This window comes from Sciurus vulgaris (genome assembly GCF_902686455.1).
Source record: "Sciurus vulgaris genome assembly, chromosome: 14".
NCBI lineage: Eukaryota > Metazoa > Chordata > Mammalia > Rodentia > Sciuridae > Sciurus > Sciurus vulgaris.
This window is the reverse complement of record NC_136475.1, coordinates 24,841,486-24,868,556: the sequence shown is the minus strand read 5'-3', so window position 1 is coordinate 24,868,556 and position 27,071 is coordinate 24,841,486. Positions and strand designations below refer to the sequence as shown.

The window sequence follows — 27,071 nt, the reverse complement described above, 5'->3', positions numbered from 1 at the left end:
GTATTTAGATTTATATTCAGCACATATTGTCCAGAAGGATACTACGAAGGTTCTCCTTGAGTCCTAAAGAAAAAAAACATTTTACTAATGTTTCTTGAAAGAATGCCAATTGTTTATTAAGAGGAAAAAAAGTCAATTTTGTTGATAAATTCATATTACATATTCTGAAGCCAAACAGAAACTACTAATGGAACATCATTTTAAATTATATGTATCTGTTGCTTCAATCAATTGCTTCTTTTATTAGTTAAAGAAATACTTGGCACCCTATGAGTATAAGACATTTTCCAAATAATATAAAACTTTGCCAGCAAAAATCCAAAGCAACTGTTAATTGTCATCCATTTGATGGGTACCCCTTCCTCAGAGGACAAAGGGAGGATCAGGTATACTAGCAATAGATACATGCTCAGATATATAACTTTCTAATATACCGGTGATAGAAATAGTTATTTTACATGATGGATTTTCATTTGCTTATTAATTCATCAAGCATTGGATGAAATTTTCACTGTATTCTGGATCTAAGTTGGCACTGAAGCTAAAATAGATAGAAAATTATACATTCTTACCCTCCTTAAGGAGTCAGAGTCTGGGACTAGGGGCAAGACAGACATTTGATAAGCATCTTTTTAAAATTGAAAAACAAGAAGATGGGAAGTAGCCCTTATGATGTCTTTCAGGAAACAAGTATGAAATTCAGCCTTAGGCCTTCCTTCTCAGGCTAAATAACCCTTGTTCTTCATTTAATTTTTTTTTCAATAAGGCAAATAAAGCAATTTTTAAAAAACTAAACTTAGGTTACATAAGTATTTAAACTTTTCTATAAGTCCTCCCACTCAACTTCATATTTCCATATCTAGTCCAATGCATAAAAATGGCCAAAGTCTCAGGAAGCAGAATCTCTAACCTTAGGCCTAGCCTACAAGTTATAAGAAATACTCACAGGAAGATCTCAGAGTGGCTATTCCATCTTCTCCAGATGGTAGATGTACAATGTAACCCTAAGAAGGTAAAGTTCTTGCCCGGAGGCTGTACTTTCTAACTTGAGTAATGACCATAATAAGATAGAGGCCCAGGCAAAGTTATGAACTGGATTAAAAAAAACTTCTGTAATAATCAGGTGATTAAATGTCCTATATAAATTCCTTTATGGGACTAGTGTGAAAGATGTCTCTGACTGCTCCCTTTTTTTTATTTAAAAAGTATTCACTTTGTTTTAAAAAATTTCATAATAAAAATTATAGTTTATACTGGGGGGGAAAGCTAGTGGCCAAATTATATAGTTATACTGTGTGCATATATAAATACCTGACAATGAATCCCACCAATTTAAAAATGCACCAATTTAAAAATGGGAAAAGGTAATAAAAGTATACTTTAAAAGTATTCTACTATTCTCCTTTGTGCCTGTAACACTATTGTGGTATTGGTCAACAGAGTAAAATAAATTCTAGTCAGTCAAAACCATCTACTTTATAGTTGTGTTTTATTTCCAGCAGTGCCTAGTACTTTACATTTGCTTCAAATATTAGTTTTTTAAATCTCATCATAATTTCTGAGATAATAGGAAGTAATTTTAAAAACATAACTTTAAAATAGTTGCTAAAACTCAGAAAAACAGTTATTCTTTCAAAGCTGTGTTAACCACGGAACCTGTTTTCCACAACTAGTGCTACTTTTAAGAGTTGCAAATAAAAACTGAAAAATCTTTAGAATACTCTCCAACATAACTTTCTGTGATAAGGGGCATTTTCTGCATGCAGTTATCGAGCACTTGAAATGTGGGTAACAGAGCCAAGGAACTGAATTTTAAATTGTATTTTTAAAAATTTACAATTAAATGTATCAGCCATATGTGCTTATCACACTGAACAACACAGGTTTAATTTTAAAAAATGAGAGATCTTCTCTGCCCAGCCAAGATAAATTTAAAATTAATCGAAAAGAAAAAAGAAAAAAAGTCACAATACATTCACTTCTTTTCATAATGACTCTAAAAAAAAAAAGTAAAAATTCTACAGAAATGCTATTATTTAAAGAGAGAGGGTAGTGATTAAAGTGAGAGTAGAGATTAAAATGAGAAAGATCAAATTAGAATTCTGGCTCAGCCACCACCTTACAAGCTAGGTTGCAGATTCCCCATTTGTAAAAGGAAGATAACAACGGAACCTGTACCCATATGAAGCTGTTGTAAGACTCCATGAGATAACACGGTAAGTCCTTCTCTAAGGGCTTAAAAGGTGGTAAGGAATTGACATTAGGTATCAATTTATCCCTTATTAGTTTCAAGAAATATTCACAGAGTACTTATTATATGCCAGGTGACAGTGACATTCCTTATTGCTAGTATTTTTTCTTTTTAAAATAACTGTTCCTACAACGTGAACATTGAACAATGCAAGAGTGTAACTGTAATTAATTAGGGTCATAACTCAACAGTTTTGACAAATGGAAAAAAGATTCTATACAAGATTGTGTGGTTAACCCAAATCTGACCTTTTGATGAAAAGAAACAAACTTGAGAAAAACAAACTGGACAACTTAGATGTGATAAAGAGAGCTGCAAATAAACAAAGCTGTGGTGATGATTTGTGGGAAGATCCTTCCTTTCTGTACATGCTGGTGCAAGTCACTGACTTGTTAAATGCAATGTTTATTGAAGTACAGCTAATACTGGGCATCAGGGAAGGAAGAACAGAAAAGCAGTATTCATCTTTAGTCTAGAAAAAACATAATTGGTCATTTGAGTGTTTGTTTTTATAACTATTTTGAAAAAATATCAAACTTATTAAAGTATGTATAAGAATAGAACACTGAAATTTTATATACTTTCATCAAGATTCCTCAAGTGTTAACATTCTACATGGACGCTTATTGTGATTTGTCTATCTATAGTCATTTGAGATATAAAAGCTTTTTTCTGCTTCCCTTTAAATATGCTTGCATCAGGAATCAAGCAGTCCTTATCTTTTCCTGATTTGCCTTTACCAGATAAAGCAGGGTTGTTGAAATGTTAAACACTGTCATAACTGGTTGCTACCAGAGCTTTCTTGAAAAGCTGCTTTAGAAACTCTCAAATAACTAAATATCTGGCATTAAAAAGTGAAGAACTGGAACCAAGGAAGTTAACATTGAGACTCAGGTACAGATTATTTACTAAATGAGGGTTAAAAGATTGCTAAAATATGTTGTCAAACTAGAATGAATAAAAGGTACGTTAACTTTTTAAAAAGGGAAAGCAAAGATACAGTATCAGAAAACAGGAGGGTTAGTTTAGAGTTTCAGCAAGTGGCTCTCCATTTTCTATTCTTTTGGAACACATTCACAGTTGCACTCATAAATCCCATCTAAATAATCTTACATACTACCTAAAAGAAGTCAAATCATTTAGGGAAAAAAAATGAATGAAGAAAAAAGTTTTACAGTTGCATATTCCAAAACAGAAGAACAGAAAATCTATTATGAAATTTTATAATACACACATATATATATATATTTTATACACATAACTTGTGTACATGTGTGACATATGTGTATTATTTTGATCACCTATCAATGAGTTGCTGGAGAGCATGAGATTTTTCTTACATTTTTAATTTCTTTCATAGCTCCTACAACAGTACCTTTCACAAGGTAGTATTCAACTATGCTTTCCATAGATTATTCTAAATACTGGAACATCAATCAACTTTTTGCTTCTAAAACATTTTGATTAAGCTTTCACAAGAGTTTTCAAAATAATGTAATACTTGTTTTTCCATTTTCTAAGTTAATTTATTTTTGACAAAATTTTTATACATTTATGGCATACAGTATGATGTCTTGAAATATATATACATTGTGGAAGGGCTAAATTAAACTAATTAACAAAAGCGCTATCTAACATACTTTGCATTTTGTGTGAGAGACCAGGTAAAATAGACTCTCAGTGATTTCCAAATATACAGTACATTGTTATTAACTATAGTCACAATATTGTACAATAGTTGTCCTGAATTACCTACCCTGTTTTACTGAAACTTTGTATCCTTCAGTCAACATTTCCCCAACCCAACTCCCTCTTGCATCTGGTAACCTACTTCTGTGAGTTAAGACTTTAGATTCTATAAGTAAGGGAGATCATGAAGTATTTGTCTTTCTCTGCCTGCATTATTTCACTTAGTGTAATGTCCTCCAGATTTATCTGCACCGTCAATAATGACAGGATTTCTTTTGTTTTAAAAAGCTAAATAGCATACCATTGCATATATGTAACATTTTCTGTATCCATTCATCTATTGATGGACACTTACATTGATTCCCTGTTTTGGCTATTGTGAATAATGCTGCAATGAACGTAGGAGTGAATGTAACCTCTTTAATGATTTCATTTCCTTTCTCTATATACCCAATAGGAGGATTGCTGGATCATATGGAAGCTCTATTTTCATTTTTTTAGAAATTTCCATATGGTTTTCCTTAATGATTATACTAATTTACATTGCCATCAACAGTATGAAAGAGTTCCCTTCTCTTCAAACCCTTGCCCACACTTATTTTTGTAGCCATTGTAATGTGTGAGGTAATATCTCATTGTAGTTCTAATTTGCATTTTTGATGATTAATGATGTGAACACTTTTCATACACTTGTTAGCCATGTCTCTATCTTCCTTCAAGATTTATCTACTCAGGTTCTTTGCCCTGAATATTTTTAAATTTTTAACTTAGGTTATAAGTTTCTTGCTATTGAGTAACTTACATAATTTGAATAGTAACCCCTTATCAGATGTATTGTTTGCCAACATTCTCTTCCTTTCTGTAGGTTAGCTTTTCACTTGGTTGGTTATTTCTTTGGCTGTGCTTAAACTTTTGTTTGTTGTAATTCCATTCATCTCCTTTTACTTTTGTTGCCTGTGCTTTGGAGATCATAACGAATAACCACTAGTCAGACCAATATCCTAAGAGTTTTTACCTTATCCTCTAGTACTTTTCCAGTTGAGTTTTACATTTTAGTCTTTAATCCACTTTCAGTTGATTTTTGTGTATGGTGTGAGATGAGGACCTAATTTAACACTTCTGAATGTGGCCATCCAATTTTCCTAACACCATTTATTGTGTGTTCTTGACGTCTTTCTCAAATGTCAATTGACAGTAAAAGTGTGGATTTATTTCTGAACTTTCTATTCTGTGCCACTGGTCTATTTTTATGCCACTATCATGCTGTTTTATGTTTTTATTAATGCATCTAGTTATAAATAATAGTGGGGTTCATTGTAACATTCATAAATGCATATAACATAATTTGTTCCATTCCAATTCCCAGTGCTTTCCCTTTCCTTCCCTTTTTTTCTCCCCCTGATCTCCTTCATCTACTCTACTGGTCTCCCTTCTATTTATTTACTATTTTAAAAAATTATAGTTATACATAAAAGTGAAATTCATTGTGACTATTCATACGTGCACATAGCATAATTTGGTCAATTTCATCCTGCAGTTCCCATCCTTCCTCCCTCCCCCACAATCCCCTTCCTCTCCTGTTCTCCCTTCTATTTTAATAAGATCCCTCCCTTTTAAAAATCCCTAAATTTTCCCTTAGCTTTCACAAACAAGAAAACACTTGATCTTTATTTCTCTAGGTACAATGTTTTCCAGTTTCATCCATTTACTAGCAAATGACATAATTTCATTCTTCTTTTTGGCTAAGTAAAACTCCATTGTGTATATATACATTTTCTTGTCTGTTGATGGAAACCTCGGTTGGTTCCACAACATGCTATTGTGAATTGTGCTGTTATAAACATCGGTATGCATGTATCACTACAGTATACTGATTTTAGTTCTTTTGGATAAATACCAAGCTGGGTCATATGGTAGTTCCATTCCTAGTCTTTTGAAGAATCTCCAGTCTGCTTTCCAAAGTAATTGTATCAATTTGTAGTCCCAATAACAATGCATGAGTATATATTTTCCCTACATTGTTGCCAGTAATTATTTCCCTACATTGTTGCCAGTAATTATTGATGATTGACATTCTAATTGGGGCAAGAGAAAATCTCAGTGTAGTTTTGATTTCCATCTCCCTGATTCCTAAAGATGTTTAACATTTTTTCATATTATATTTCTTCTTTCGAGAAATGTCTATTTAGATCATTTGTCCTTTATTGATTGGGTTATTATTTTTATTCTTTTTTATTTCTTTATATATTCTGGATATTAATTCCCTGTCAGAAGAGTAGCTGGTCAAGTTTTTCTTTTCACACTCTTGTTCTCTTTGCTGTGCAGAAGCTGTTCAATTTGAGGTCACCCCAATTATTAATTTTTAGTTTAATTTTTTGTGCTTTAGGCATCTTGTTAAAGAAGTTAGTTCTTGTGCCAATATGCTGCAGTGTTGACCCTGGTTTCTCCGAGCAGTTGCAGTGTTTCTGGTCTAATTCCTGTCTTTGGTCTACTTTTGAGTTGATTTTTGTGCAGGGTAGAGACAGAAGTCTAGTTTCATTCTTCTACATGTGTTTATACAGTTTTCCTAGCACCATCTATTTAAAAGATTGTCTTTTCTCCAGTGTGTTTTTGGCACCTTTGTGTAGGATCAGATGGCTGTACCCATGTGGATTTGTCTCTGTGTCTTCTATTCTATTCCACTGGTCTTTAGGTCTGTTTTTGTTATTAAAGCTCTGTAGTATAATTTGAGATAAGGGTCTTTCATTACTCCAAATGAATTTTAGGACTACTTTTCAAGTTCAGAGAAGAATGTCACGGTATTTTGATGGAATCACATATAGTCTATAGATAGCTTTTGGTAATATGGCCATTTACTAGAGCTTTGCAGTATATTTTGAAGTAAGGGAGTATGATACCTCCAGATTTGTTCATTTGCTCAAGACTGCTTATCTATTTGGAGTCTGTTTTGATTCCATATTAACTTTAGAACTGTTTTCTCTGTTTCTATGAAGAATGTCTAAATCAGTACATAGCTCTGGGTAACATGGACATTTTAACAATATTACTTCTTCTGATTCATGAATACAAAATACATTTCCATTTGCTTTTGTGTCTTCTTCAATTTTCTCATTTATGTTTTGTAGTTTTCAGTGTACATTTTTTCACCTCCTTGGTTAAGTTTGTACCTAAAATGTTTTTTTATTTTGTAGTTATTATAAATGAGATATTGTTAGTGTATACAAATGGTACTGTTTTATAGGTTGATTTTTATATCCTGCAAATTTACTGAATTTATTTATTAGTTCTAACAGTTTTTTGGTGAAATCTTTAGGATTTTCTATATAAAAAATCGTCATCTGCTAAATTTTTATATTATATAGAGAAAAAAGACACTTGTTTTTCCTACCTTTGCTATTTCTTAAGAAAAATGATTGTTTAAAGCACTTGAAAGAATCTTTTATAAGATAAAACAGAATAAATTCTCACTGGTTAGAGTACAAAATAGTTTCTACTTATTTCTGAACTGAAAATGAACTTTTTAAAGTTAATGCTAATATCTAATTGTGTTTTTCAGTAAACCCTATTCCGTGGATTCCAATGTTTTCAGAAACTAACCCTCTGAAAGGCAGTTTTTCTCTAGGCCATATCCCAGAGAATGCCTATTCTCATTAGGTTGAAAATACTGTCAATGTGCTGAAATTGCTTTGCACTCACACTTATAAAGTCAATAGTCAAAATGTTCATTGAAACTTTCTACTTAAACCTAAAATGAAAGTGTTAGAATTTCCTGCCATTAAAATTGATATTACAATGAAAATCTGACAATGATATTAATCAGAGTCCACTGCAATCAGGTTTCCGAGACACATTATTTAGACCTGTAAAACACTTACCTCTAGTCAATCAATCACTGAGGTCAACTAGGAATACTGGCAGTCTTTCACAAATGCTTAAGAGAAATATCACTGTATTTTGAACCTGTTCTTATTGGGCTTTTTAAACTTTAGATCATTAGCATCGCGACATGGAAGGAGCTCAGGTTTCAGAATCAGAAGAGGGGAGCCTGAATTCAAACTATGCCATTTACTGGTTGTTTGATTTAAGTCTTTTTCTTCACTTGATAAGCAAGGACAACAAGAGTTACCTGTTGGGGTTGTTCCAAGGGCTAGCTGAAGTAACGCATACACATTTGTAGGCTTTTAAGCATTTTAGAAATATTCACTATTTTTATAGACATAAAAATCAATTTCACTTTAAGATTTCCAATATCTAGAAATAGTACATGCTAGCAAAAGTAATTGGCAATTAATACCAAATGGTTGAATTTCTCCTCCAATGATGTAGAATTCCCCAATCATATTTTGTTCTTTCATATAATTAATTTCTAATATTTGATTATGTATATTTCATTTTAAAAATCGGTTGTTTCAAAATAAGACAAAATGTCTTTTTCATATAACTCTGGGTCATGGCTATTTGGTAACTGTAAAGTTCTTTGTGGATACTAAAACTTCAAAATAACTTTTAAGGGCAGTGCCAAATTCTACCCAGATCTTTTACCTAATATTATAGGAATTAATCAAAATTCACTGATAAAAGATTTACAAGAAATTTTTTCACAAGTGGCATTTTCTGTAACCCAGCATGTCTCAAAATAACTTTTTTCATTGATGTTAATTAGTAACAACAATCTTTGAGTTATGAACATAAAATTGTTTTATTTTAAAATATATATTTTCTAAAACATTATTCTGATTTTCATGACATAAATGTATCAACAACAAAAAGTTAAGGTAATAATATATTTTAAAATATAAGAACACAAGGGCTGGGGATATAGCTCAACTGGTAGAGTACTTGCCTTGCAAGCACAAGGCCCTGTGTTCAATCCCCTGCACCAAAAAAAAAAAAAAAAAAAAAAAAAGAACAATGTTGCATTGCATAAATTTTTCCATATGACACTTGTAAATCTTCATAATTACAATAAACCAATGAAAAATTTGACCCTTTCTAATATTTCTTGATATTGTCCTGTGAACAATGTTTGAATAAGAATAAACAACATAGAGTCTACCACTATTCATTTCATTTATCATGTCAATCAATAAAAATTCACGGGGCTGGGGTTGTGGCTCAGTGGTAGAGCACTTGCCTAGCATGTGTGAGGCCCTGGATTCAATTCTCAGCACCACGTATAAATAAATGAATAAAATAAAGATCAATCAATACCTAAAAAAAAATTTAAAAATAAAAAATAAGTAAAATTAAAAAATAAAAATTCATTAAATACCTACTATGTGCCAAGTGTTATTTTAGGTTTCTGAAGCACAGTCAGCAGTAAATAAGCAATCTTTGCTTTCATGGGGTTTATATGCTAGTATATAAGATAGGTAAATACATATTTATAATTTCAGGAAGTGATTAGTATTAAGAAAAATATAGTAAAGGGTATAGAGAGTAAATGAGCATGGAGTGTGGGGTGGGTTTTAGGTAGTGAGATTAGAGAAGGCTTTTCCAAAGAGTAGCACGTGCATATCTGAAGGAAGAACACTCTAGCAAAAGGAAACAGCAAATGTGTTCATATTTGATAAGACCCTACAGTGGAAATGAGGTAGGGGATTAGGGAAAAAACATAGAAATTCCTAGGGCTCAAGGGAAATGAGTAAGGAGGAAATGAAGTCAGAGGAGAACTTATAAGTAGTTCATTATGGGAAACCATTGGAAGGTTTTCAGCAAAAAACCAATATGATAACACTTACCTGTAAGGAACTACTCTGGTTGCTATGGGGAAAATGAACTACAGGAGGCAAGAGAAAAAATAAGGATGTTAGGAAGCTATTCAGTCTTCCAGGCAAAAGGTGGTTATGAGTGAGGTGGTAGTGGTTGAGGACATAAGGAATGATCACAGCCCAATGTATTTTAAAGGTTGAAATGGCAGAACTGAATGAATGATGTAAAGGAAAAAGAAAAATGAAGAGTGCCGTTTAGTTGTGGGCTTGAACATTATGTGAATGGTTGATTCATCTACAGAGATGAGAAACACTTAAAAAAGAGTTTTCACAATAAAAACCAACAGTTCTGTTTCAGATGTAGTAGGTTTGAACTACCTGTTATGAAACCAGATGGAAGCATTTAAACACATAAATCTAGAGTTATTAAATTGAATTAGCTCACCTAGGAAGTAAGTATAGAATGGAGAGAGGAAGAAATCTAAACACTGAGCCCTGTGGCTCTGTGATATCTATGAGTAAGGAAACAGAAGAGACAGCAAAGAAGGCTGAAGTTGAGAAGCCAGGAATATAACTGAGCTCACTTCATGAATATAAATATATTGCTCTCTGCTCTGGGTTTATCCATCAAGTGGAGGACTCTAGAGTACAAGCAATCAAATCTGTGTTTTCCATGTTTTCATGAGGAATTGAAATCCACGTGTATCAAATGACTTATGCAAAGTTATGCTAGCATATTAGCATAGCCAGTACTAAAACCTAAGTTTGCTGACTAAAAAACTCATTCTTTCTCCATCATAGAGAACTATCTAAAGATTAACTGCATAATGGAGGAAAAGAGTAATGATTTTTATTTTCATTTACTTTCCAAAAACTGATAATATGATGACTTTTTGTTTTGTACTAGGGATGAACAAAGAGGTGCTTAACCACTGAGCAACATTCCTAGCCCCAGCTCTGTTTATTTTTTATTTTGAGATAGGGTCTCAGTAAGTTGCTTAAGGGCTTTGCTAAGTTGCTGAGGATAGCTTTGAACTTGTGATCCCCCTGCCTCAGCCTCCTGAGTTGCTGGTATTACAGGTGTGTGCCATCACACCCAGCAATATCATGATTTTTAAATGAATGTAAAGAATGCCTTTACATCAGGTTCTAGAATAGTAATTAGCACAGTTTGATGCTCAATATTTATTTAACAAATAGTCATACTATATTTTTACTTTATCAAAAAAATTTATCTCACATCTTTAAAATTCAACACCTATTTTTAAACCTGAAGCAAAACCACAAATTCCATATCATCAAATAATGTAGGTCTTAAAATTTTGGAGAAAATTCATTAACAAATAATGAAAGAGTAAACTAGCATGAAATAATAGAGAGTATTCAATTTGTTAACTGAAAATCACTACAATTTACCATGTGTTCCAAAAGAACTGAAAATTCTTATATATGTGTAAGTAGCTGTAGGGTTTCTTTCACATCTAGCATGAGAGAGGGAAAGGGTTTCTGTCGAAGGGATGTGCCAGCTGTAGATTAATCACTAAGAAACTTAATAAAATAACCACAGGAGACAATTATCTTTTTAAACCCATGGATTGAGCCATGCTAAGATGTGGCTTCTAACAACATGGAGGAGCCCACCTTCCTTTTATTTACAGTCATACAGATAAGGGGACCAGGAGGAGCTGCTTCTGTGAGAAACAGGATGGGGTGGAATTGAGGAGTCATTTGCTTTAGCAGGTCATCCCAGCAGGATCAGGCGGTGAGCCACTCTGCACAGAAGTCACATACCCCAGGCTACCTGAAACAGTCTCTCATGACTGCCAGTTCCTGGAAGTCAGACTTCCATGTCCCATGTCTCAGTCAAGCCTGATTCTGCTAGTCATGTATGATTTCCCACAAGTAACACTAAATATAACAAAAGAAAAACAAATTATTATGAAAATAAATGCATATTTATATAAATGAGAGAAAACAAAACACAGAAAACATTCAAGTGTGTCTTATCAAGGCTATGTGAATCTAATTGATGTTGTTACTGTGATTTCTAGGTGAAGTTTAAAAAAAAATGACAGCCAAGTCTTATGTAACACTGCATACCAAGTGATTAATAGTTAGTCTAAATACTTTCTCTTAAGATCATATTCTTACACATGACTAAAGAACTGCATGCATGAAAATGATACAAAAGTTTATTTCTTCGGTAAGTAAAACCTATAAAATGGGAAAAGGTGCTACTAACAATGGTAATTCTTATCTATAAATGATGTGATTACCTCTGTCTTAGTCCATTTTATGCTATCACTGAATATCACAGATTAAATATCTTAAAAAGAATAGAGGTTTATTTATCTCATGATTCTGGAGGCTAGGAAATAAAAAAATGGACAGGCTGGAATCTCTCTTCCTCATGTTATAAGACCACTAAAGGCACCATGGAGACCTCACCCTAATGACCCTATGTAGTCCTAATTATTTCCCAAAGACCCATTTCCAAATGCTATTAATGTATGACTTTGGCTAGTAAATTTCCAATACATGAATCCTGGGACAAGCCCAAACCACGGCAGCTTCATACAGACCAATTCTGGATATCTCAACTATATATCTCTATATATTCTGGATATAACAACTAGAGCCTCCTTACAAAGATCTAGTTACTTTTGCTGTAATAATATGACCTATAATTATATTAAATATGCATATTCTTTTTATTAGGCTTCTAAGAATATCATCTTGTAATTTCAGGTAAATACATCTATATATGATCAATTAAGGCATCACTGCATTAACTTGGAACACTTTCAAAAAATTTAAAGGAAATAATAAATTTTGTATTAGTTATGAACTTGGATCATCGAATATCAAAAAATTATGAATTTGCTTACCATAAAATATATATTTTGAATAAATGAATGATGCTTATAGCAAAACACTGTGTTCTTTCACACTATACAGGCTATGTTGAAGATTCAATATTACCTAGAGAGCACTTGTAGATGATTGATACACCTCCCTTAGACATCCCTCTTAAAGAACATTATCATTTTCTAACAAAAGGAGGGCACTAGCTTCTGAAAACTATCAAGGCACCAACATTTTCATTTGCAAAATAATGACTACCCTAAGATTTTGTAAATCTGTGGCAGTGTACACAGTTTAACTTTACATTCTTAAACTAAGTTGGTGTAACATGGATTCCACTCATTTTTGTGTGTCTTTATGCTAGGTTTAGGTCTTAATTCAGCAAGTAAGAATAGGAGTAACATGCTGCATAAAATACTATTACTCACCAAAGGAAGTGAATGAGTCACATGCAGAGACAGAGATCACTGGATTATGCTGGACATTATGTATCTAATGTTCTAATTCAGACAAGTACCTTAAACTAATCAAATCCAATAAACTGAGTTTTCAGCTGCACGGCAGAGTACAGCACAAAAATAAATTAGTTAAATGAGCAAGATACTTAAAATGACAACACCTATCTAGTGTTTCCAACTGATTTTTTCAAGTGGAATTTAATTTTGTAAGATTTAAAAAACATTACATGTCAGAGAAAATGTTAATAATACGTGTAGTCTAAAATAAAATAAAACTTAATATCACATATCCTTTTCTAAAAACCAAACTATGGATCTATATTTCTACTAAAATATGCATTTACATATCCGATTCTTATTTATTTTCCTCTGTTATACTCATGGAATGGAACAGCTACAAAATGAAATATATCCAAGCATGTACTGTTTTGTGTTTACATATTTGCTCTACAGTGACAAAACATTGGCCCCCTACATGATAAGTTGGAAATATAATAAAATATCATATAAATTTAGTCAGTTAACATGTAGTATAAAGACTAAGATTATTTAACATGGTATATGACATCTAATATGCAAACATATCAAAATGAGAAACTGACTTGCACACATTCCAGGAATTAAATCATAAGACTGGGAAGCAAAAAATAAAATAAAAAAGGATAAACAAACAAACATGCCACAGATAATGATTTTAGCCCCCTTTCAAATGTGTCATCCACCATGGATCATGGAAAACAGATTTATCACAATTCTACTTTTGGAATATATATTTTCCTACTTTCTAAATATAATAATTTATTGCAGCTGCTTATTTTATGATTTGTGAAACTTCAATATTTTTCTTTCATGGTTGTAGGAAAAAACTGGCATGCACCTACATGAAAATGTGCTTAAACAAACTAACTTAGAACACTTTATCACTTTAATACAGTAGATTTATTTTCTAGCACTAAACGGTATATTATGGCTGATAAAACACACACAAGATTGCTAGTCTCTGCCTGTGACTCATTCACTTCCTTTGGTGAGTAATAGTATTTTATGCAGCATGTTACTCCTATTCTTACTTGTTGAATTAAGACCTAAACCTAGCATAAAGAGTAAATTGATCATAATATGACATTGATTCAGTTTAGAAATGACATAAAATGTCTATTAGATATTTTTTGCCTAAATAATAATGATAACATGATAAGAGAAGATATGTTAATATATATTTTTTCTATTATGTTTTTGACCTGGAAAAGTCATGATTTCTTCAAATTGCCTTATTTGGAGGTTTTCTTTTGTTATGGCTTTTTTCTTTAACTATGAAATATTATTTTGGCACTTGATTTAAAAGACAACCACCATTCATGACTAATGATTGTAGAGTCAGTCAAGAGCATAGAAAAATTCTGGACTAGAGGAGGAAGATTTGGTTTTGATCTCACAAGCTTTGGGTTTTGGGCAACTCCAGCTTTCTTAGTTTTCATTTCCTTATTTTTAAAACTGCAGGCAGAGTAAGCTATCTAAAGGTCTCTGAACTGTAATTAAAATTAGCAAGAGAGAAAAAACCCTCAAGTTTTTTTCTACAACTAGAATCAGGATGCAAAGCAGATCAATACATGAAAAAATGCACATTTCTCTAGATAGATATACTCAGGTATAGACATGAACATTTTTATTAGCACAAGTAGGCTATTAGCATTTGAGTAATTTCTCTTAACCGTTTCCGGCTATCATTTCTTTTAAAGAGATTGATGAACTAGAGACAGCATTTTTAACATCAATATTCTAAGTAAGTCTTTATACTTTTTTTTCTCTTAAAGAACAGACATATTTAGCTGGGCACAGTGGCACACACCTATAATCCCAGTGACTCTAAGGCTGAGGCAGGAGGATTTTAAGTTTGAGGCCAGTCTCAATAACTTATCAAGACCCTTAGTAACTTAGCAAGACCCTGTCTCAAAACAAAACAAAAATTAGTATGTGTGTATGTATATATTTATATGGTGGGAAGGGGAGGGAGGGAGAGAGGAAAGAAAGAAAGGAGAAAGGGGAGCACAGAAAAAGGTAGAGAAAGAAATGGACACATTTAGATTCTGCTTCTGGAAAGAATACAGAGCATCACAGTGAACCAATACCCTTGTTTTAGCAAGTAGAATAAAACTGAAAGATTGTTAAAATTACCCATATAACAGAATTATGAGAGCAATGAGAATTTTAGAATATCTAAAAGAAATTTTTAAAATTCATTTAGAGAAGAAAAAATTTTCCTATGTGAACTGATAATCACGGCCTGTTTTCTCTCCTAAAGCCAGTTGTCAGTTCTTGGTATGGTAAAGGATAAAATTTTGAGCCAACCAAGTACAGGAACTCTATTTGAAGAAAGAGAAACTAGTAGAGGTTACCATCTGCTCCTGGGGTTGTCGTAACAGTTTGTAAACGGAAGGAGCTCCAAACACAATTTTTTTTCTCTGAGAAAATTTTGCTGAGTTCCTGGTTGATATGAGAAGCTGAAGGTCTAGGTCTAAACTTTCAAAAAGGCAGTGTGAAATCTCCCACTCATGCAGCTTTTCAGAGACAAGTCACACTATAGGGTAGGTATCTGTAACAAACATGTAATCATTGTCCCCTCCAAGAATTGTGCCGGAATTTAATAAGTGTAAGTAACAGGCAATGGGCTAAGATTACAATCTACAAGGGGAAGCTTTGGGGCTAAGAAGAAAGAATCCTGCCTCTCAAAAGTCTAGAAAAGTCATAAAAGGACAAACCAAAGGGAGATGGAATTTTACTAAAACCTCAACCTGGCTATTTTATTTAACTTTCTGACTTGAAAGAGTGATTAGGATTTACCAAATAGTTACCCTCACTAATGTCTGATAACATCTAGAATTCTTACAGTTGTTTTTGTATACGATGTTAGAATTATAATTTAAAAATATGACACATGAACCAGATGTGGTGGCATATGACTATAATCCCAGCAACTCAGGCAGCTAAGGCAGCTTGCAAGTTCAAGGCCAGCCTCAGCAACTTCATGAGGCCCTAAGCAACTTTGTGAGACACTGTCTTCAAAATACAAAATAAAAAGGGTTGGGATATAGCTCAATGATAAATTGCCCCTGGGTTAAAGCCCCACCACAGCACCCCAAAACAAAAAAACAAAACAGAAAGGGCTGGGGATATGGCTCAGTGGTTAAGTGCCCCTGGGTTCAATTCACAGTACCAAACAAGAAAAAGAAAAAAAGAAAAGAAAAGAAAGAAGAAGAAAAGAAAAATACTGGATAAAAATAGGTAGCCAGGTACAGTGGCTCATGCCTGTAATCCCAGCAGCTCAGGAGGCTGCAGCAGGAGGATTTCAGGTTGAAAGCCAACCTCAGCAACTTAGCAAGACCCTGTCTAAAAACAAACAAAATTAAAAATGGGCTGGCGATATGGCTCAGGAGTTCAGTTCCACTGGGTTCAATCCCTGGTACCAAATAAATAAATAAATAAGTAAATAATAATAAAGACTTTTGAGTTAATGTTTGCATGTAAAATGCATGATGACGATAATGATAAAAAAAAAGGAAGAAGAGGAAATAAATGGAATTAAACTGACAAAAGGTTATCACACTGTTAGGGAAATGGTCAAAATATCAGTAGTAAGGTAGAATGCAGTAAATCACAGATATTTATTGAAATTTTATGTAAACTAAAATTCAACAGAGGGAAAAAACTGGAATAAAAATAGTTATCTCAAAAGAAGTTGGGCAAAGAAGAATAAAAGAATACAGAATATGTGGGACAAATAGAAAACCAATAGCAAAAAAGAAAAATTTAAAAATATCAGTAATTATAATAAATGTAACTGGACTAAATACTTCATCTAAAAGAGACTATCAGACTGGATTAAAAATAAATACCTGGGACTGGGGATATAGCTTAGTTGATAGAGTGCTTGCCTCACAAGCATAAGGCCTTGGGTTCAATTCCCAGCATGGCAAAAAAATAATACCAGTGAGCCAACTATATGCTATTTATAAGAGGTGTGCTTTAAATATTAAGGACACAGACTGAAAGTAAAAGAATGAAAAAAGTTATCACAAAAAAATAGCCAATGAAAGCTGTGTAACACAGAAGAAACAGGAGAGCCATTTTTAGTCATGACAGGGAAGACCATATCAGACCAACATTCTCACAGGTAACAATTGTACTCTGAAAAAATATGCAAAAAATAATAATTACAAGGCAGTGTTTAGCTACCAAAAGCAGGCATGCTGAAACTGAAAAGTCAATTTGTAGCTGAGAGGAATAGCTGAGTTCATTTTCCATTTTTATGACTTTTCCAATGAGGACAAACTTCAGTTGGTGCATTAAGAAAAACTGACAGAATTAAGGAAACATTGGACAAACCTGAAACGAGAAGATTCTGATTTTAACATTCCTCTCTCAGTAATTAACAAAACATCTCCTCGCCCCTCCACACACACACACAAAATCAGTAAGGATATAAAAAATCTGAAGAAAATGATAACCATTTGACCAAATTGACATTTATAGAATCTTACTTTAAGTAACTGCAGAATATACACTTAAATGCCCATGGTGTATTCAACAAAGATAGGCTATATGCTAGGCCTAAATAAATCTTAATACATTTCCAAAGACTTAAATTCAAAAGAGAACATTATATAGTGACATATAATTAAATTATAAATCAATAATAATACTAGATGTTAGAGCAATCCCCAAACATTTGTAAATATCAGACAAAGTAGACTTTAAGGTATAATCACTTTAGAGACTAAGAGGGATGTAATCAAGCAATTTTTATAATTTTTAGAATGGATATCTAGTTAAACCTCCAGCTCTAACTACAAGTTATTAGTAAATACAGGGGAACAAATGTTAGACTTTTAATACAATAATTAAAATCTGAACTATGGAATAATCCTCAGAATAAATGACTAGCTTTCTTCAAAAACAAATTGCAAGGAAAAAAAAATGAAGATGAACCTATTCAATTACATGGCCATTTTTGTCATATAAGTACCTTAATTGGATACTGATTCAAGGAAATAAAGTTTTTAAAATATTAAAATGTTATAAGGGAATGTGGATATTTGATAGGATATTAAATGATATTAAAGATTCATTTAATAATGGTGTTATCATATGTTTTTAGAGATACATGCAAATATGCCTATGGATCAAATGTAATAAAAACACAAGCTTCAGAGATTTGTTTCAAAATAACATAGGAACAGGAACAGCAAGTAATGGGGGTGGGGAGAGGTGAAATAATAATAGTTTCAAGGACCCCGCCAGACCAATATGCCGAGGTGGGTGGGTCGCAATTGCAGAGCTAGCTGGCCAGCAAGCCCCGACCCCCACACCGAGGTCAGACGCCATCACTGGGCGCCCCCCCATCCCAACCATGCTGAGGTTGGTTGCCATCGCGGAGTGAGCCGGTGGGCAAGCCAGCCCGCCTGACCCCAACACCAAGGTTGGATGCCACTGCTGAGCCTGCCTGCCTGCCCCCCGGCTACTGCTGAGGGACACAGCAATTGCCTCTGTGCTGACTCAGCAACCCTTGCTGGGGCTCCCCAGCTTCTTTATAGGCTGGTGCAGGCATTTTGAATCATTCCTGAGGGCGTGGCCATCATCCTTGGAAGGGCGGCTCAGACACCTACAGGAGACTGGAGGACCTTTGATAGGACCCAGGAGTCAAGAAGAGGAAGTATTGAGACAGTTGGGACCAACTCAGAGCACCGGGTGAGTCTTCCACTGGGCAGGCTCCCCAGATGGGGAAGTAGTCTCGAAATGCAGGGAACTTCGTGGAGTAGAGTGGGCCACTGAGACTCCCCTGCTGGAGCTGTGAACCCGGTCAACCAGGAGTATTGCGGAGGAGGGCAGCACAGTGAAAGGCTTTGTCACAGAGTGAGGGTCCCAGGCCCAGGCAGCAGGACCAAACCGCAGGCAGCTTCTCAGAGGAGGGCCGCACAGCAAGAGGTTTAGGCTCAGGGTGAGGGCTCCCTGGCCTAGGCGGTAGCTCCAGTCCCAGAGAACGTAGCAGAGGAGGGCCACTCAGCGAGGGAGTCCCTCGCAGGACCAGGCTCCCCAACCCAGGTGGTAGGTCCGGACCCCTGGGAATGTCACAGAATAGGGATATCCAGTCCAGGTGGTAGTTCTGGACCAAAGGGAACTTCTCGGAGGAGAGCTGCCCAGCGAAACTTCCACACTGGGTAAGTCTTCCCCACTGGGCGAGGCTTTCCCACCAGGGTAGTAGAACCAGAGATACAGGCACAGACCGGACATGCCACAGTTGGCAGTCTATACCCCTTTTGGCTGGCCATCAGTAAACAAGTGGAGGCGCCTCTGCCCACTAACAGGGAATATACTCTACCTGAAGGCCACCTCCCCTAGAGGGGCAGCTTCCTTGTGAAGCACTGCATTATCAAGTTTGTCTAAGAATTCAGGCTACTGAAGGCTAGGAGGTGAGTTATTGGAAATCTACAGGGACAATATTAGTCAATAGAGGAAATCTGCAATAACTCAGAGTTCCACTACTAGAGGGGTAGATACCTGAGCAATAAGAGAAAACAAGGGAAGAAAATGTCCAAACAAACCTAGATGCTACAGCAATAAAATCCAATGACAGCATGGCAGAAGAAATGTCAGAAAGGGAGTTCAGAATGTACATAATTAAAACAATCAGGGAAGCAAATAAGGAGATGAAAGAGCAAATGTAGGCTTTGAATGATCGCACCACTCAACAGTTAAAAGAGCAAATGCAGGAAGCAAAAGATCATTTCAATAAAGAGTTAGAGATATTGAGAAAAAAAAAAACAGAAATCCTTGAAATGAAGGAAACATTAAACCAAATTAAGAACTCCATAGAAAGCATAACCAATAGGATAGAACATTTGGAAGACAGAACCTCAGACACTGAACACAAAATATTTAATCTTGAAAACAAAATTGACCAAACAGAGAGGGTGGTAAGAAATCATGAACAGAATCTACAAGAATTATGGAATATCATGAAGAGGCGAAATTTAAGAATTACTGGGATTGAGAAAGACACAGAGAAACAAACCAAAGGAATGAACAATCTATTCAATGAAATAATATCAGAAAATTTCCCAAAACTGAAGAATAAAATGGAAAATTAAATACGACAGGCTTATAGGACTCCAAATATACAAAATTACAATAGACCCACACCAAGGCACATTATAATGAAAATACGTAACATACAAAATAAAGACAGAATTTGAAAGACTGCAAGAGAAAAAAATCAAATTACATTCAGGGGGAAACCAATAAGAATATCACAGATTTTTCAACGCAGACCCTAAAAGCTAGAAGGGCCTGGAACAACATTTTTCAAACTCTGAAAGAAAACAGATGCCAACCAAGAATCTTATACCCACCAAAACGTACCTTCAGATTTGACAGTGAAATAAAATCCTTCCATGATAAACAAAAGCTAAAAGAATTTACAAAAAGAAAGCCAGTGCTACAGAATATTCTCAGCAAAATATTCCATGAAAAAGAGATGAAAAACAATGATGTAAATCAGCAAAGGGAGGAACTACCCTATAGGAACAGCCAAATAAGGGAGAAACCAAATCATGTCAAAAAAACAAAACTGAGCCAAATGAATGGGAATACAAATCATATCTCAATAATAACCCTGAATGTTAATGGCAGGAACTCATCAATCAAAGGATATAGACTGGCAGATAAAGAAAGATACAACAATATGTTGCCTGCAGGACACACATCTTATAGAAAGAGATACCCACAGACTAAAGGTGAATGGATGGGGAAAAACATACCATGCACATAGACTCAGCAAAAAAGCCAGAGTATCCATCCTTATATCAGATGTAGACTTCAAACCAAAGTTAGTCAAAAGGGATAAAGAAGGACATTTCATACTGCTTAAGGAAAGCATAAATCAGCAAGACATAACAATCATAAATATCTATGCCCCAAACAGTGGCTCATCCATGTACGTCAAACAAATCCTTCTCAATTCCAGAAATCAAATAGACCACAACAAAATAATACTAGGTGATTTTAACACATCTCTCTCACCACTGGACAGATCCTCCAAGCAAAAATTGAACAAAGAAACCATAGATCTCAATAATACAATCAATAATTTGAACTTAACGGACATATATAGAATATACCATCCAACAAACAGTGAATACACTTTCTTCTCAGCAGTACATGGATCCTTCTCTAAAATAGACCATATTTTATGCTACAAAGCTAATGTTAGCAAATACAAGTAGAAATACTACCTTGTATTCTATCAGATCATAATGGACTGAAATTAGAAATAAATGACAGAATAAAAAACAGAAACTACTCCAATACCTTGAGATTAAATAATACACTACTGTATGATGAATGGTTAACAGAAGACATCAGAAGGAAAATTAAAAAATTCTTAGAGGTAAACGAGAACAAAGGTACATCATATCAAAATCTCTGGGACACTATGAAAGCAGTACTTAGAGGAAAATTTATTTCATGGAGCACATTCAGTAAAAGAAAGAAAATCAACAAATAAATGACCTAATACTACAGCTCAAAGTCCTAGAAAAAGAAGAACAGATCAATACCAAAAGTAGTAGAAGACAGGAAATAGTTAAAATCAGAGCTGAAATCAATTAAATTGAAACAAAAGAAACAATAAAAAAAATGACAAAATAAAGAGTTGGTTCTTTTAAGAAAATAAACAAAATTGATAAACCCTTAGCCACACTAAAAAATAGGAGAGAGAAAACTCAAATTACTAAAATTCGGAATGAACAAGGAAATATCACCACAGATACAAGTGAAATACAAAGCATAATTAGAAGCTATTTTGAAAATCTATACTCCAACAAAATAGAAAATCTGAAAGACATCAACAGGTTTCCAGAGACATATGAATTACCTAAACTGAACCAGGAGGACATACACAATTTAAATAGATCAATTTCAAGTAATGAAATAGAAGAGGTAATCAAAAGCCTACCAACAAAGAAAAGTCCGGGACCAGATGGGTTCTCAGCCAAGTTCTACAAAACCTTTAAAGAGCTCATTCCAATACTTCTCAAAGTATTCCATGAAATAGAAGAGGAGGAAACCCTCCCAAACTCATTCTGTGAAGCCAATATCACCCTGATACCTAAACCAGACAGAGACACATCGAGGAAAGAAAATTTCAGACCAATATCCTTAATGAACATCGATGCAAAAATTCTCAACAAAATTTTAGCAAATCGCATACAAAAATATATTAAAAAGATAGTGCACCATGATCAAGTGGGTCTTATCCCAGGGATGTAAGGTTGGTTCAACATCAGGAAATCGATAAATGTCATTCACCATATCAATAGACTTAAAGTCAAGAATCACATGATTATTTCAATAGATGCAGAAAAAGCATTTGATAAAATACAGCATCCCTTCATGCTCAAAATACTAGAAAAAATAGGGATAGTGGGAACATTTCTCAACATTGTAAAGGACATCTATGCTAAGCCCATGGCCAATATCATTCTAAATGGTGAAAAACTGAAAGCATTCTCCCTAAAAACTGGAACAAGACAGGGATGCCCTTTTTCACCACTTCTATTCAACATTGTCCTCGAAACTCTAGCCAGAGCAATTAGACAGACCAAAGAAATTCAAGGGATACGAATAGGAAACTATCCCTACTTGCTGATGACATGATTATATATTTAGAGGAACTAGGAAATTCCACCAGAAAACTTTTAGAACTCATAAGTGAATTCAGTAAAGTAGCAGGATATAAGATCAATGCTCATAAATCTAATGCCTTTTTATACATAAGTGATGAATCTTCAGAAAGAGAAGTTAGGAAAACTACCCCATACACAATAGCCTCGAAAAAAATAAAATACTTGGGAATCAATCTAACGAAAGCAGTGAAAGACCTCTACATAACGAGAACTACAGAACACTAAAGAAAGAAATTAAAGAAAACCTTAGAAGATGGAAAGATCTCCCATGTTCTTGGATAGGTAGAATTAGTATTGTCAAAATGACCATACTACCAAAAGTACTATACAGATTCAATGCAATTCCAATTAAAATCCCAAAGACACACCTTACAGAAATAGAGCAAGCAATTATGAAATTCATCTGGAAGAATAAGAAACCCAGAATAGCTAAAGCAATTCTTAGCAGGAAGAGTGAAGCAGGGGTATCACAATACCAGACCTTCAACTATACTACAAAGCAATAGTAACAAAAACGGCATAGTATTGGTACCAAAATAGACAGGTAGATCAATGGTACAAAATAGAGGACACAGACACAAACCCAAATAAATACAATTTCTCATACTAGACAAAGGTGCCAAAAATATGCAATGGAGAAAAGAGAGCCTCTTCAACAAATGGTGCTGGGAAAACTGGAAATCCACATGCAGCAGAATGAAACTAAAACCCTATCTCTCACCCCGTTCAAAACTCAACTCACAATGGATCGAGGACCTTGAAATCAGACCAGAGACTCTTCATCTTAGAGAAGAAAAAGTAGGTCCAAATCTTCAACATGTCAGCATAGGATCAGACTTCCTTAACAGGACTCCCATAGCACAAGAAATAAAAGCAAGAATCAATAACTGGGATAGATTCAAACTAAAGAGCTTTCTCTCAGCAAAGGAAACTATTAGTAAAGTGAAGAGAGAGCCTGCAGAGTGGGAGAAAATCTTTGCCACTCATACTTCAGATAGAGCACTAATCTCCAGAATCTATAAAGAACTCAAAAAACTCTACACCAAGAATACAAATAACCCAATCAACAAATGGGCTGAGGAAATGAACAGACACTTCTTCACAAAAGAAGATCTACAAGCAATCAACAGATATATGAAAAAATGTTCAACACCTTTAGGAATAAGAGAAATGCAAATCAAAACTACCCTAAGATTCCATCTCACCCCAATTAGAATGGCGATTATCAAGAATACAAGCAACAATAGGTGTTGGCAAGGATGTGGGGAAAAAGGTACACTCATACATGGCTGGTGGGGCTGCGAATTAGTGCAGCCACTCTGGAAAGCAGTGTGGAGATTCCTTAGAAAACTTGGAATGGAACCACCATTTGACCCAGCTATCCCACTCCTTGGCCTATACCCAAAGGACTTAAAATCAGCATACTACAGAGATACAGCCACATCAATGTTCATAGCTGCTCAATTCACAATAGCCAGATTGTGGAACCAACCTAGATGTCCTTCAATTGATAAATGGATAAAACACACACACACACACACAATGGAATATTACTCAGCTATAAAGAATGATAAAATTATGGCATTTTCAGGCAAATGGATGAAATTGGAGAATATCATGCTAAGTGAGATAAGCCAGTCTCAAAAAACCAAAGGATGAATGATCTCGCTGATAAGCAGATGATGACACATAATGGGGGGTGGGAGGGGGGCAAGAATGGAGGAAGAAGGGACTGTATAGAGGGAAAAGAAGGGTGGGAGGGGTGGGGGGGAAGGAAAAAAATAACAGAATGAATCAAAAACTATTTCCCACACCTTGGTCTATACACAAAGGACTTAAAATCAGAATACCACAGTGATACAGCCACATCAATATTTATAGCGGTTCAATTCACAAGAGTCAAACTATGGAACCAACCTAGGTACCCTTCAACAGATGAATGGATAAAGAAAATGTGGCATATACACACAATGGAATATTATTCAGCCATCAAAAAATTAAATTATGGCATTTACTGGTAAATGGATGGAGTTGGAGAATATAATGCTAAGCAAAATAAACCAATCCCCCCCCCCAAAAAAAAAACTATTACCCTAGGAAAATTTATGATTACACAAATGGTATATCTCTACACAAATAGTATATCTCTTCTTCATGTACAGAGAAACAAGATGTATCCCATTTGTTTACAATAAAAATACTTTTTAAAAAAATAATAGCTTCAATTCACCAATGATTAAAAATGTGTGATAGATTCATTGGAACTTATTTTACATTCTCTCCATTTATGTGTATATACAAAATTCTCTATTACAATTTTTTTCCTAAATGAAAAGTCATATCACCATTGTGCCACAAATTATGACTTGAGGTGTGAAAAACCATTTTGGAGCAAAAATGCAAATATGTAAAAATATATCATAAAACAATTCCCTCTATTTATTTACTTTAAGCTTTTCTGTAGTTGTAGATGGACAGAATGCCTTTATGTGTTTATTTTTATGTGGTGCTAAGGATCCAACCCTGTGCCTCGCACATGCTAGGCAAGCACTCTGCCACTGAGCTATTTAGCCCCAGTCCAGTCCCCTCTATTTATATTTGAAGTTCTACTGCTTTGTTTCTGGGTTGTACTCTGTTACAGTCTTACTACTTTATCTTTGTGCTCACACTGCATTGTTTTAATCACCATAAGGTATAACAAGTCCTGCCACCTGTTCTTCATTATTTAAGATTGTCATGGTTACTTTTTGGTGTCCATACACAACCATAATAATTTTAGAATCACATTATAATTCTTTAAACAAAGAGCACTGGGATTTTGAATGGATCTGCATAGAAATCAATTTGAGGGAAATTTTCATCTTAACAATCTTGAATCTGTGAATCATAAACACTCCCATCTTTATAACTGCTTATATATTTCTGAAAATATTTTTCTCATTAAAATTTACAGTTTTTTCCAAAGAGGTTTTCAACTTTATATTTATTACTAAGAACTTTATACTTTTTGATATAGTTAACTTAAATTTTTTTTATTTTATAACTGGTTGGCACTGGAATATAGAAATAAAGTTGGTCTTGTATATTGATCTCTCAATCCAAAAGCCTTGCTAAATTCTTATTAATATTTATAACTCATCAGTAGACAATTTTGCATTTCCTATGTGTACAATAATACCATATGTGAACATCAGTTTTATTTCTTTCTTTCTAATTCTTATCTATTTTCCTTTTCCTGTCTTAGTATACTGCTTTGAATCTCCAGGACAATGATGAATTGAAGTAATAACAACAGGCATTCTTGTCACATTTTTTACTTCAGAAAGGAAATCTTTAATATTTTACTTCTAAGTATGATATTTTTTCTTTTTTTAAAATATCCTTTATATTAAAGATGTTACCTTTTGTCCCTATTTTGTAGTGAATTGTGATCACCAATGAATACTGATTTTTGTCAGGGTTTTTTTTTTTTATTTTTCAATCACACAATTATTGGGATCGCCATATAACTTTTCTACTTATTCAGATGACAATGGCAGATTACATTATTTTTTAATGTAAAACAAAACATTCATTCGTTCCTAAGACAAATCCCATTTGGTTGTTTTATAGTTTCTTTTTATTTATTGCTTGATTCACTTAATTTTTTCAGAATTCTTAGACCTATATTCAAAAGTAAGTTTATCCATTTTTTTATTATTCTTGCTGGGTTTTGGATGAGTTGGAGAATATACCCTTTTATCTTCTTTTGGAATAGTTTATGTAAAACTTGAGTTTCTTCTTTAAATATTTAGTATAACTTGCCTTTAAAACCAAATGGATGTATCACTTCTTTGGAAGGGTTTTCATTATGTATTCAATTTCTCTAAAGCAAAAGAATTATTTCATTTTCCATTTTTTTCTTACGTCTGTTTCTTAAATAAGTTTTGTTTTTCTAGGAATTTGTTCATTTCTCCAAAATTTTAGTTTTTTTAGCAATGTTGATCATAATATTGTTTTATTCTTTGCAGGATACGGTTTTTGCTGGAATGGAAGACTTACTTTTTGAATGATAAAGTGTAAGCCCTTTGATTCTTCTTTCCAGACTCAGAAGCCTATTTTGACATCTTACTGAAAACCACAATCACAACTTCAGGCTGGCTAGCAAGTTCAATAATCTATATTCAAATTTATCTACAAAAGATCGCTGTCTGGCATTAAAGCTCTCTTGGGTTGGAATCACTACTGCTTTCTGTGGAAGTTTGGGTCAATTCACATTCACTTATTCATCAAACAAAGTTGCAGAATACCAAGCATAAGGATCTTTGCTCTCAAGATATCTGGGAGACACTCTGGTAAAGAAGCACAATCCAAGAGG

At 34.1% G+C, this 27,071-nt stretch overlaps 1 protein-coding gene across 1 annotated transcript in view; it reads right to left on the bottom strand.

Moving 5' to 3' along the window:
- The window catches only part of APLF (aprataxin and PNKP like factor), a 140,088-nt gene that overhangs the window by 20,581 nt on the left and 92,436 nt on the right, over positions 1-27,071 (bottom strand). The gene's annotated exons all lie outside the window — the stretch shown is intronic.